The sequence below is a fragment of the Palaemon carinicauda genome, chromosome 20 (assembly GCF_036898095.1).
Source record: "Palaemon carinicauda isolate YSFRI2023 chromosome 20, ASM3689809v2, whole genome shotgun sequence".
Classification (NCBI taxonomy): Eukaryota; Metazoa; Arthropoda; class Malacostraca; order Decapoda; family Palaemonidae; genus Palaemon; species Palaemon carinicauda.
This window is the reverse complement of record NC_090744.1, coordinates 123,724,247-123,737,808: the sequence shown is the minus strand read 5'-3', so window position 1 is coordinate 123,737,808 and position 13,562 is coordinate 123,724,247.

The window sequence follows — 13,562 nt, the reverse complement described above, 5'->3', positions numbered from 1 at the left end:
GCCACGGGAGAAGTTCTCGGCTTGGGAGTTCCTGCCTCTGCCCAGGGCGACTTCTCAAGTCTGGTAGACTCTCCCCGCAGACTGGCTATGAGACGCTCCAAGATTTGCTGGACCTTTTCGGACATGGACCATCTTTTGAAGGGAGTTTTCCGTGCGTTTGAGATCTTCAACTTCCTGGACTGGTGTTTGGGAGCGTTGAGCAGAAAGACCTCCCCTTCGGATAAGGACTCTGCCATGCTCATCATGTCATGCATGGACAAAGCCATTCGAGATGGGTCTGGCGAGCTTGCGGCTTCTTTCGTGTCTGGAGTTCTTAAGAAGCGAGATCACCTTTGCTCCTTCTTGTCGGCGGGGATCACACCATGTCAGAAGTCAGAGCTGATGTTTGCTCCGCTATCCAAGTGTCTCTTTCCTGAAGAGCTGATCAAGGGGATTGCCGCCTCGTTGATCCAGAAAGACACCCATGACCTGGTGGCGTCATCCGCACGTAAAGTCACAGCTTTACCTTCCGTGCCTAGACCTAGGATGGACACACCAGCGTCTAGGTTCATTCCGCCCTTTCGTGGCAGAACCTCCAGCAGAGGAGGTACCCGTGCCGATAGTCAACGTGGCAAAAAGAAGAAGGGTTCCAAGTCCTCAAAAGGCTGAGTCTGACTGCCATCTTCTCCAGACAGCAGTGGGAGCCAGGCTCAAGAACTACTGGCAGGCCTGGGAGAACAGGGGTGCAGACGCACAGTCTGTGAAGTTGCTCAGAGAGGGGTACAGGATTCCATTCTTGCGCAAGCCCCCTCTAGCAACAACTCCCATCGACCTCTCTCCCAGGTACAGAGAGGAGGACAAGAGGCTAGCTTTACAGCAAGAGGTGTCTCTCTTGCTACAAAAGGGAGCGGTAGTCATAGTCCGGGACCATCAATCCCCGGGCTTCTACAACCGTCTCTTCTTAGTAGCGAAGAAGACAGGAGGGTGGAGACCGGTGCTGGACGTCAGTGCTCTAAATGTCTTTGTCACCAAGCAGACGTTCACCATGGAGACGACGAAGTCGGTGCTAGCATCGGTCAGGAAGGAAGACTGGATGGTCTCGTTAGACCTAAAGGACGCGTACTTTCACGTCCCCATCCACCCAGATTCCCAACCTTTCCTAAGGCTCGTCTTTGGGAAGGTGGTTTACCAGTTCCAAGCCCTGTGCTTTGGCCTAAGCACGGCACCTCTAGTGTTTACCAAACTGATGAGGAATATTGCCAAATTCCTGCATTTAGCAGACATCAGAGCCTCCCTCTATTTGGACGACTGGCTTTTAAGAGCTGCGTCAAGTCGTCGCTGTCTGGAGAATCTCAAATGGACTATGGATCTGACCAAGGAATTGGGTCTCCTGGTCAATATAGAAAAGTCCCAACTCGTCCCATCCCAAACTATAGTCTATCTAGGTATGGAGATTCAGAGTCAAGCTTTTCGGGCTTTTCCGTCGGCCCCCAGAATCAGTCAAGCCCAAGAATGCATCCAGAGCATGCTGAAAAGGAACCGATGTTCAGTCAGACAGTGGATGAGTCTAATAGGGACGCTTTCATCGCTGGACCAGTTCATCGCGTTAGGGAGACTCCACCTCCGACCCCTTCAGTATCACCTAGCTGCTCACTGGAGAAAGGACATGACGCTAGAAGCGGTCTCAGTTCCTATATCCGAAGAGATGAAGTCTGCACTGACTTGGTGGAAGAACAACATTCTTCTCAAGGAAGGTCTACCACTGGCTGTTCAGACCCCCGACCACCTTCTCTTCTCGGACGCATCGGACACGGGCTGGGGTGCGACACTGGACGGTCGGGAATGCTCGGGCACGTGGAATCCGGATCAAAGAGCACTACACATCAACTGCAAGGAGCTACTGGCAGTTCATCTGGCCTTGAGAAGCTTCAAGTCCCTCCTCCTAGGCAAGGTAGTGGAGGTGAACTCCGACAACACTACAGCCTTGGCGTACATCTCCAAGCAAGGAGGGACTCATTCGATGACGTTGTTCGAGATCGCAAGGGACCTCCTCACCTGGTCAAGAGATCGAAAGATATCGCTTGTAACGAGGTTCATTCAAGGCGACATGAATGTCATGGCAGACCGCCTCAGCCAGAAGGGTCAGATCATCCCTACAGAATGGACCCTTCACAAGAATGTTTGCAACAGACTATGGGCCCTGTGGGGTCAGCCCACCATAGATCTGTTCGCTACCTCGATGACCAAGAGGCTCCCAAATTATTGCTCACCGATTCCGGACCCAGCAGCAGTTCACGTAGATGCCTTTCTTCTGGATTGGTCCCATCTAGACCTTTATGCGTTCCCCCCGTTCAAGATTGTCAACAAGGTACTGCAGAAGTTCGCCTCACGAAGGGACAAGGTTGACGTTGGTTGCTCCCCTCTGGCCCGCGAGAGAATGGTTCACCGAGGTACTGCAATGGCTAGTAGACGTTCCCAGGACTCTTCCTCTAAGAGTGGACCTTCTGCGTCAGCCGCACGTAAAGAAGGTACACCCAAGCCTCCACGCTCTTCGTCTGACTGCCTTCAGACTATCGAAAGACTCTCAAGAGCTAGAGGCTTTTCGAAGGAGGCAGCCAGAGCGATTGCCAGAGCAAGGAGGACATCCACTCTCAAGGTCTACCAGTCAAAATGGGAAGTCTTCCGAAGCTGGTGCAAGGCGAATTCAGTATCCTCAACCAGTACCTCTGTAACGCAGATAGCTGACTTCCTTTTACACCTAAGGAAGGTAAGATCCCTATCAGCTCCTACGATCAAAGGTTACAGAAGCATGTTGGCAGCAGTCTTCCGCCACAGAGGCTTAGATCTTTCCAACAACAAAGATCTACAGGACCTCCTTAAGTCTTTTGAGACCTCAAAGGAGCGTCGGTTAGCCACACCAGGTTGGAACTTAGACGTGGTTTTAAGGTTCCTGAGGTCAGCAAGGTTCGAACCGCTTCAATCAGCCTCTTTTAAAGATCTCACTTTGAAGACTCTTTTCCTCGTTTGCTTAGCAACAGCTAAAAGAGTCAGTGAGATACACGCCTTCAGCAGGAACATAGGATTTACATCTGAAACGGCTACATGTTCCTTACAGCTTGGTTTTTTAGCTAAAAACGAGCTCCCTTCTCGTCCTTGGCCCAAATCGTTCGAGATTCCAAGTCTGTCCAGTTTGGTTGGAAACGAACAAGAAAGAGTACTATGCCCAGTAAGAGCTCTTAAGTACTATTTAAGACGTACGAAGCCATTACGAGGACAATCAGAAGCTTTATGGTGTTCTATTAAGAAACCTGCTTTACCGATGTCGAAGAACGCAGTTTCTTATTACATCAGACTTTTGATTAGAGAAGCCCATTCTCATCTGAATGAGGAAGACCATGCTTTGCTGAAGGTAAGGACACATGAAGTTAGAGCTGTCGCTACTTCAGTGGCCTTCAAACAAAACATCTCTGCAGAGTGTAATGGATGCAACCTATTGGAGAAGCAAGTCAGTGTTCGCATCATTTTACCTTAAAGATGTCCAGTCTCTTTACGAGAACTGCTACACCCTGGGACCATTCGTAGCAGCGAGTGCAGTAGTAGGTGAGGGCTCAACCACTACATTCCCATAATCCCATAACCTTTTTTAATCTTTCTCTTGAAATGCTTTTTATTGTTGTTTTTGGGTTGTACGGAAGGCTAAGAAGCCTTTCGCATCCTGGTTGATTTGGCGGGTGGTCAAATTCTTTCTTGAGAAGCGCCTAGATTAGAGGTTGTGATGAGGTCCTTTAGTATGGGTTGCAGCCCTTCATACTTCAGCACCTAGGAGTCGATCAGCATCCTAAGAGGATCGCGAGGCTCAGTAAGGAAGACGTACTTAAAAAGGCAGAGTAATGGTTCAAGTCGACTTCCTTACCAGGTACTTATCAATTTTATGTCTGTTATTTTGAATAACTGCTAAAATGAAATACGGGATACTTAGCTTCTAATGTTAACATGTATGCTGGTCTCCACCCACCCCCCTGGGTGTGAATCAGCTACATGATCACCGGGTAAGATTAATATTGAAAAATGTTATTTTCCTTAGTAAAATAAATTTTTGAATATACTTACCCGGTGATCATGAATTAAAGGACCCTCCCTTCCTCCCCATAGAGACCCAGTGGACCGAGGAGAAAATTGGTTCTTTGTTGACAAGAAGTACTGGAGTACCTACTCGACAGATGGCGCTGTTGTTGTACACCCCCACCTGTATAGCGATCGCTGGCGTATCCCGCCCGTAGGTTTTTTCTGTCGGGCAGCAGAGCTGCAGCTACATGATCACCGGGTAAGTATATTCAAAAATTTATTTTACTAAGGAAAATAACATTTTATTTTATTTTTTATTTTTGTATACATAAATTAAATGTTACCGGCGTCAATGACCTCAGATGTCAGGATGCCTGAAAACTTTAAATCAATCAATCAATCAATCAGAAATGGTCAGAAGGATTTCATGATCACACTGGATCGCCTGTGTCAAGGAATTAACTATGTTTCATCCTTCACGAGCGAATATACCTGTTCCATGTGCTTTGCTTCAGCCTGTCCACAGCCCCACAGGTATCCATAAAGATATTTACCCTTGTCACATAGACATCGATTGAAACTTCTGTTGGAGGTCATGTGAATGACCACAGCCCACTGGTTCGCTTGGGAATGTATGCTGTCTGAGCTTCCACCGGCGACAGGATTCTGTCTCCATGTCAATCTGCAGACAAAGGGTTTTTTTCTGTCACCTCATTGTTCTTACAGATTGCTTGGGAGAGCAACAGCTAGAAGACGAAGGCCTTGCGGATAAGCATCCTGTTGGAGACAAGCAAACTACTCCTTCGATTCCCATATGACCTATGGCATCTCCCCATGGACGCCATGTGTCACGACCGGTGATGTGCCACGCCCGATAGTTAGTCGGGTTAGAGTTGCTGGTACAAAACCAAGTCTCTGCTATTCAAGACCACCATCATAAGAACTTTGTATAAAACTTATACTTGGTTTTTTAAAGTAGAATAGTGAAGCTAGAGTAACATTAATTTTATTTTATGCATTTGTAAGTTCGTTTCCTGGTTGATTGTTTGCCCAAGAATAGTGTTAAGATGTTCAAGAATATAAAAGAGCACTTATCTTTATTAATGTAATTGGACGCTTTGCAGCCTTTTCAAGTAACTTAAGTGTGCTCAGTAACTCAAGTGTGCTCAGTAACTCATGTAATTTTTTACTGAAATACAATATGTTGAATAGCAGATTCGCCTCTGCTTGATCCCACTTTCTGAAAATCTATTTTAATTAAATTGTTGAGAACTTTGACACCCTATTATCAACCTGGGCCCATACCAACAGCATTTGTCTCCTTTGCTGTCTAACGATTCTTTTACACTGAGACATGAGGATTATTTTAAATTTCAAAAAGTATTCTCTCCAACCATCATAAGAACTGGTATACCTCAAGGTGCGAATATGCACCAAAAAGGCATGGTTTTTCTGTTCTAAAGTGGAATAGGGAGATTCAAGGAAACAGACCCCTCTCTTCCTCTCACAAGACTTGCTGCTGGCACATCAGTGGTATTGCCTGTTGGGACATTTGGCCTCTCTGAAAAGTCCAGTGCCAAATAGCCGTCTGTTCATTCTATCTCTCCAGTAGCAACTAAAATCGTTTTGGTGGCAACACAGGGATCCTCCCTACCTCCAAGCTCTGAAAGGATTGTAGCAGAAGGGAGACCTAAGTTGGTGGGGTAGCAGATACCAATCTTTTCAGGGGTTTAAAACTTCTCTCCTCCCCTTCGGATTTGATGCTCTTTATAGATACATCAAAAGAAGGATGGAGGCTAACCTGCTGCAGCACAAGGCCTCCGGGCTGTGGTATGATGCCGCCTGGCAGTACCACATAAACCCCCTAGAGATGTCAGCAGCCTTTCTAGCACACAAGCACTTCCAATGGGTACTGTTAGGTCACTCCATGATACTGTTGAGTAACAACACAATGGTAGTGGCATACCTAAATAAGCAAGAAGGTACTTTTTTACAGCTACTCTGAGTTAATTACTTCCATATTGAGAAGTCTTGAGTTTTCTAATATTCAAAATGTTGCTCCTTCAATTACTGGAAACGTTCCTTATAATTTCTAGATAAATTTGTGCATACAAATTGTTACCCTGATTTGCTTTTTAAAGTTAATTCCAATTTAAGAACGCTAGTTTAGCAAACTCTGAAATCAAATGTTTTGTTTGTATAAAATCTAAATTATTTATTTATTTACTTAAAATACATATTACATTTTTATAAACTTTAATTAATTGAACTCACTTGTGCTTGTTTCTATTGATTTTCACGAAAGAATAGGTATGAAAAGAAAAATTACTTTTTGCTATAATCTCATCTAATAAGTAGTTTTATATAGTATTTTATTATATGTTTGAGTTTGCCTATCAAGGCGTTTTATTTGTCTTAAATAATATGAAGATTAATTCATAAAATATTTTTTTCAGGATAAAGTTGGTTGCTTGTTTGCGATTAACAAATGAGTGACGGTAGATCAAATGAAGATGACCATTCATCACAAGAAAACTCCTATTCTACTGTGCTAGTGGAATTTGGGATATGTGACTTCAAGAAAGAAAACACATAACATGGTTTTAGGTGTGGGGAGAATTATCAATTTAAAAAATTCTTGTGTTAATCTATTTACAGTGAGGGTCTAAGCATCTTGATATTGCCTAATCTAAGTTAAAATTTAACTGCAAAACTTATTTTTCGATAAATTCTTATATCCGTTGCTGTCTATGTCATACAGTTTTCTTTTTACATTATTATAGTTAAGTTTAAGCTATTGTAATGCTACTCTCGGTGTTTATTTGAAATTTTTAACAATGTACAAACTGCAAAATTCAGTTATACTCTCTTTGCAACTCAAAAAATCACTGAATCACAACTTTAAATACTGTCTTTTGCCATTTTAGATCATACTGATTTTACTAGAAGCTTCAGTTGAAAAACTTTAATTATTAAGTTTATTTCGTATTCGTAAGGGGATAAAATATTGGTAATGCCCAGTTTTTCAGGACTACAGAAAAAGGTTACATAGTTTCCAGCTGTGCCACTTGATTCTAATTTGATTAGACCACACTGCTTGTATGTTTGTCAATCTTCTAAACACATTTGGAATAATTTTTTCATGATACCTGAATTTGTACTTTTCGATAATTGATAGCTACGATTTCTATTTAGCATTTAACGTGATGCAAACACTTGATTATAGTACTATTATAAATCATAAAAAAAAAAAAATTAACTACAACTTTTGTTACTGATACTAAATAATTTTTTTCACAAACAAGCATTGTGGTATCTTTAGGTATTTTTTTTTTATTTTTAGAAAATGTGGAAAATATTCAATTCGATTATATGACATAATGTATGTTTTTAAAACGTTATATTACCACAAGTTAAGATATTTTACCCTAACTTTACTTAACAGTCTTGTAACCCAAAGGTCAGCTGATCATCAGTTTTTCAATCGGGTGAAGTCCTACCGGGTGGTGATCTTTTTTTATACTTGGATTTCTATTCTTTATTAGATTTCTATGGTTCTGTTCTCTTGGTAGCACCTTTGGATATTGGACTCAAGACTGATATATTGGAAAGCTACTTAAACAGTTCTAGGTGTTTTATCTTATGATATTATAAGGTTTTGTTTCTATCCATAGCTTCCATTAGGCCTTCCTATTCTGTAAATATGTGTTGTTCATTAACCTTTTCCTTTATTAGAACACATCATAAGCACTTTGATGGCATAAATCCTATGACTATTTTTGTGTTTTAGGAGTTTTCTGCCTGCAATAGAGGCTGCATTTCTGTGAACAACTAAGGTTTAGTAGCTGTGATTTAATTCCATTTTTCTTGCTCTGTTTGATGTGAAGCTTGCTCATGATAGTAATTAATCTGCAGGGTTGCAGATAATGTATTTTATTTGGTTAGATGACAATTCTTCCCTTATGTTGATTGACTGGTTTGAACGTACAATAGCAAACTGCTAAACTATGAGGTCTCTTTTTAGTAACTGATTATATATGAAGGTTCTGTACACAAAGTAATTATCTCGGAGAATCTATAATCAGATACTTTAACAAAAGTCTCCTGTACTCTTTTCATAGATCTCGTTGAAGGCTGAAATTTCATCGTTGGGTAATTGTTGATAGTTTGGTGAGTTGGAAATGATATCGTTTTTAAGGAGTTAAATTTCAGGATCATAATGGCCTTAAAAATATTTCAAGGAATTAAGCTTCAGCATTATAATTACCTTAAGGAAATTTTCAGGCCATTATAGCCGAAATTTCTAGAAGGGCCAGTTTGGTTTTAAGAGATTTTCAATTTTTTCTCGATTTGCTTTTTTGTGAGGGCCTGATACGGTCTGCTTTAAAGTACCTTCTAAGATAAATTCTGATATTGTGTGTTTCTTCTTGAATCTCTTGAGTTTCTTTGGGCATTCATGCTCTATGGAGTTTGTAATTCTTGCTTACATATTCTTTCAGATAATTCTGTCTTAAAGAAATATTTCCGGTCACTTTGGGGTATAAAAGGCTTTTGTTAGAATTCAGTTATTTGGGGGCGCTTTCTGTTTGAAAACGTCTTGTAAAGTTCTGCTTGTTTTATGAATTTACTCAGAACAAAGATATTGGATAATGCCATGATTTACCAAGCTCTCGTGATAATACTCCTTAGTTCAGATTTAGTTAAATCTTCTTTCTTAGCACTCATTGGTCTATGGTTTTAGGTTATTTTGGGCATTCATCTTTGAATCCTTTATGTATGCAGTTATTCGAGGTGCTATCTGGGGCACTTACTTCATTTAACAGATTTTAGTATTCCCTCGTTTGCAGAATTTTTGTAGCACACTGGTTTATTCAGTTATTCGTGAAATTTATCCACCTTTGAAGTTACTCTGGACACTTTCGTCTTTAGTGTTATTTAGAATACTTCTATGGGGTTATCTTGGGTACTCAACAGATAATGAAGTTAACTGGAGTATTCCTTGATCCCACGTTATTTGAGTTGATTACATAATGTCACTCATCGTTTTCCTGTTTTTATTCAAGAAATTCCTTGTTTCATTCTTTTTTTTTTTCAATTAACTCTTGTTTATAGTCATTTATTTCCTCTACAGATTTCTAGTCAATCATTCGCTTCCAGAATTATCTGGCATTGCTCTGTGAATTAAGGTCTAATTGGCAAAATCTTTGTAATTGGTGGATTTAAGTTGTAACATATTCCAAATAATTTTACCTTTATTTAACTTGGATATTTGAAAGAGAACTTCTCTATCATTAAACTTCAAGGTATGTTATATGTAGCACCTTAAAATTTTCTTCCTATGCTATCTGCCAAACGATTATAAAACTTAGGTGAGATTTGCTTCATCGCCTTTTGTTTCTTGAATAAGAAAATATTAAAAGTATAATACTCTGTAAATTCTTGGATATTGCTCAGAGAAAATCATGTATTATAATTACCATTTGCTTTCCTTTTATCAAAAACAACGTAATCCCCTTATGCAATTCTATGTTTTCTAAGGATGAAAACAAACTAGAATACTTCTTTTGATTTATATGTTACATATCAAGAAATGCGTGCTGTCTTGTATTTCTTATTCTTTCATTTGTGAATAATTCTTAAATATCAGTTAAAGTTCGTCCCTATACCCGTCTTCCATTTGACCTTTTGTATGGACTGCAACAGTACCCTCCCCCCCCCTCTCTCTCTCTCTCTCTCTCTCTCTCTCTCTCTCTCTCTCTCTCTCTCTCTCTCTCTCTCTCTCTCTCTCTGAGGGAAATTCAGGAACTTATAGTGAGAGAGAAATATAATGGAGAGGCTGGTTAACGTGAGACGTAATGGAGAGGCTAGCTAATGAAACTTAGTAGATTTAATTCTTAAGAAATATAATGAAATATAGGGCAATGAAGATCAGTTGAACTAGAAAATTATGAAACATCGGTTTCTTAGACTAAAGGTCATTGGATTTAGGTTACTGAAAGGTATTTATATGAAAGCAAATATATTATCTCTGCAGGGACGTAGTGCCATCAGTGTACCTCCGGATGTGTATCGTAGGCATTTCTTAACGGTCTTTGAAACTTTTCTTTTGCCCCTATATGCACTTGCACTTACCTTCTGACCATATCTGCGCTTCCACGTTCCTTCTAACCCTACCCGCACGCTCCTTCTGACCTTACCTGCACTAGCAGTTTCCTTCTAACCTTATCTGTACTTGCATTTTCCTTCTGACCCTACCTACACTTCCACTTTTTTTCTGACCCGACCTCCACTTAAACTTTCTTTCTGACCCTACCTGCACGTTCCTTCTGACCTTACCTGCACTTGCACTTTCTTTCTGATCCTGTCTGTACGTTCATTCTCTCCATTCCTGCACTTGCACTTTCCTTCGGACCCTACCTTCACATCTATTTTCCTTCTGACCCTAGCTGCACGTTCCTTTTGACCTTACCTGCACTTGCACTTTCCTTCTCATCATACCTGCACGTTTCTTATGCTCTTACTTGCACTTTCACGTTGCTTCTATCCCCAGCTTCACTTGCACTTCCTCTTGACCCTACCTGCATGTTCCTTCTGAGCCTACCTGCATGTTTCTTCTGATCCTACCGGCACGTTTATTCTGATCCTACCTTCATTTCCGCTTTCCTTTTGACCCTACCTGCACTTCTGTTTTCCTTCTGACCCTACCTGCACATTCCGCTTTCCTTCTGACCCTACATTCACATTCTGCTTTCCCTCTGACCCTACCTCCACATTCCGCTCTCCTTCTGACCCTACCTCCACATTCCGCTTTCCTTCTGACCCTACCTCCACATTCCGCTTTCCTTCTGACCCTACCTGCACTTGCACTTTCTTTTTGACCCCACCTGCAAATGCGCTTTCTTTCGGACCCTACCTGCGCACTGCTTCTGACCTTACCTGCACTTGAACTTTCTTTCTGATCCTACCTTCATGTTCCTTCTGACCATACCTGCACTTGTACTTTCCTTCGAACCTTACTTGCAGTTGCACTTTCTTTCTGATCTTACCTGCACATTCCTTCTGACTCTACCTGCACGTTTCTTCTGACCTTACTTGCACTTGTACTTTCCTGCTGACACTACCTGAATGTTCCTTTTTACCTTACTTGCACTTGCACTTTCCTTCTGACCCTACCTGAACGTTCCTTCTGACCTTACGTGCACGTTTCTTCTGACCTTACCTGCACTTGCTCATTCATTTTGACTCTACCTGCACTTGCTCATTCCTTCTGACTCTACCTGCACTTGCTCATTCCTTCTGACTTTACCTGCAATTGCTCGTTCTTTCTGACCTACCTACACTTCTTTATACGCTTCTACTTGAACTCCTCTCCCTTATCCTTCCTTACATTTTAATCTTCAGCCATTTATCTTTTACTAAAGTGTAACTGCTTTTATCTCTTACTAAAGTGTAACTGCTTTTATCTCTTACTAAATTGTAACTGCAGGGGTATCCCCCAGTTGCAGTTGTATACGGAATGACCCTAGTGATGAGTTTTATAGTTCACTAACTATAGTCCTATTGCAAAGAAATAAAACATTCTAATGGGTGTGACCGTAGACTGATATTAGAAAGAAAATCCTGGTAATTATGAATTTTAGAAGGCAACGTCAGCAAGCAGCTGATTACTGAAAATTTCTGCTGTGAATTGCATAGTTAGATGGAAATCTTAATTTCTTTGGTAAATGAAACCTTACTGTAGTGTAAAGTGTTTCAGTTTAGCTGAAAGGGGGAAAATAATTGGGAATTATATGGATGTGTAAATAAAAGTGGATTTGTAATTATGTATAAGATAGATAGGAAATATATTTGATGCATTCCAATAACCAGTCCAGTATGAGGAACCACCTTTAATTAGGTACTTTAAGTAATTCTCTCTCTCTCTCTCTCTCTCTCTCTCTCTCTCTCTCTCTCTCTCTCTCTCTCTCTCTCTCTCTCTCTCTCTACATGAATATACCTTGAAGAATAATATGTTAATTGGTAAAAGTAATGGGAAACTTTGTAAACATTTTTCAATAAGGGGGAATTATTAAGAAGATCTCTTTTATTGTAATCTAGTGTTCAACTCCTTATTTCAGATCTCTCACTCCCCATCCTTGATCCTTCCTTATCCCAAAATTGGAAATGTTATAAAATACAAATACTCTCGCCTCATATGGCTGATGAGTCTCCCACTGGCCCCCTCCTCTTTGAGTGTCAGCATTTGCCAATCTATTCCTCACGATAAAAAAGACTAAAGGGTATATGAGGTAGATCCTGCTCTTAACTAGAGTAATCACTTGTTTTTTTAGGCTGTTATTTTATTCCCCATGAACAGAACTTGTTCATTCTTTTACTGGTGTCTTGAGAGCTGTAGCTCAATGTGTTTGCTTGAATATATTGTTCTTGTCAAAGACTGACAGCCTGTACTGGTTAACATGTTGGATTTTAGTCTGCTTATTTATCCAGCTGTTTTGTCAGTGTAGGTTTTATCCTGACAGCTGAAGTCATGAAAATTGCGGTTATTATGACATTATTAACTTTCTCAAATGCCTCAAATTCTTTCAAGGTTGTAATAGTTTATCAGATTTTAGAATTTTGTATTAATGATCTTATTTAAATCAAGTATCTCATAATTTTTAAGAAGCTTCCATTGTAGGAGTTTATAATGTCAAATGTACAGGTTTTGGTACGATCATTTTCCTTTATAGTAAAGTTGTATGCACTTATATCAATGACAAATATATCAATGTTATGAACTGTGTAATGTAAGTAGTGGAAAATCTATCTAATGTAAAAGGATTGTGATTTAATGTGCTTCAGACACGTTTATGCTCTTTTTGAAGTTAATGTGTAATCATTGGTGACTGTTATTTCCAAATTTTCCATAAAATCTTTATGTTAAAGTAAGATAAAAATGTTGAACATTAATTATGAATACATAACGTAAATGTTTCAAGTAATTTGGTAAGAGGGTCATTTTGAAGTCTTGCATTTCAGAGCTTTCTATTATGGCGAGATACCTGGGCTCTCTGAAAAGGTGCACAGCTCGGTTCAGAAATTCCACTTTGTTTCTTGTCTCGTGTCGTTTGTGCCCCTGACATAAAGGAGGGATAAATAACACTTTAATCATCTTTACATTAATTGTGTAATAAGTTCTTGAATAAGTTGTTGTTGACTCAAAAACTGTCCAGATGGGTGTGTGTGTGTGTGTTTGTGTGTGTGTGTTTAAGAAGTGGGAAAACTAATTAGGTAAGAAGAATAGGTTTATGATTTGTTGACAAAAATCTCGTCAGGTTTGTATTTCAAATGCAAAGTTTCATGGATTTTCAACAAATATATTTTTTTCGTTACATTGGTCAAAGTATGAAAGTTTCATTTCTATAAAATTGTTCAAGTATTCTAATAAACTTTTTTTTCTAAGATGTATTGATTTCTGGGTAACTTTTTCAGTTAATGCAATACTGGTGTGCAGAAATATTCCTGTCTTTAAACAGTAA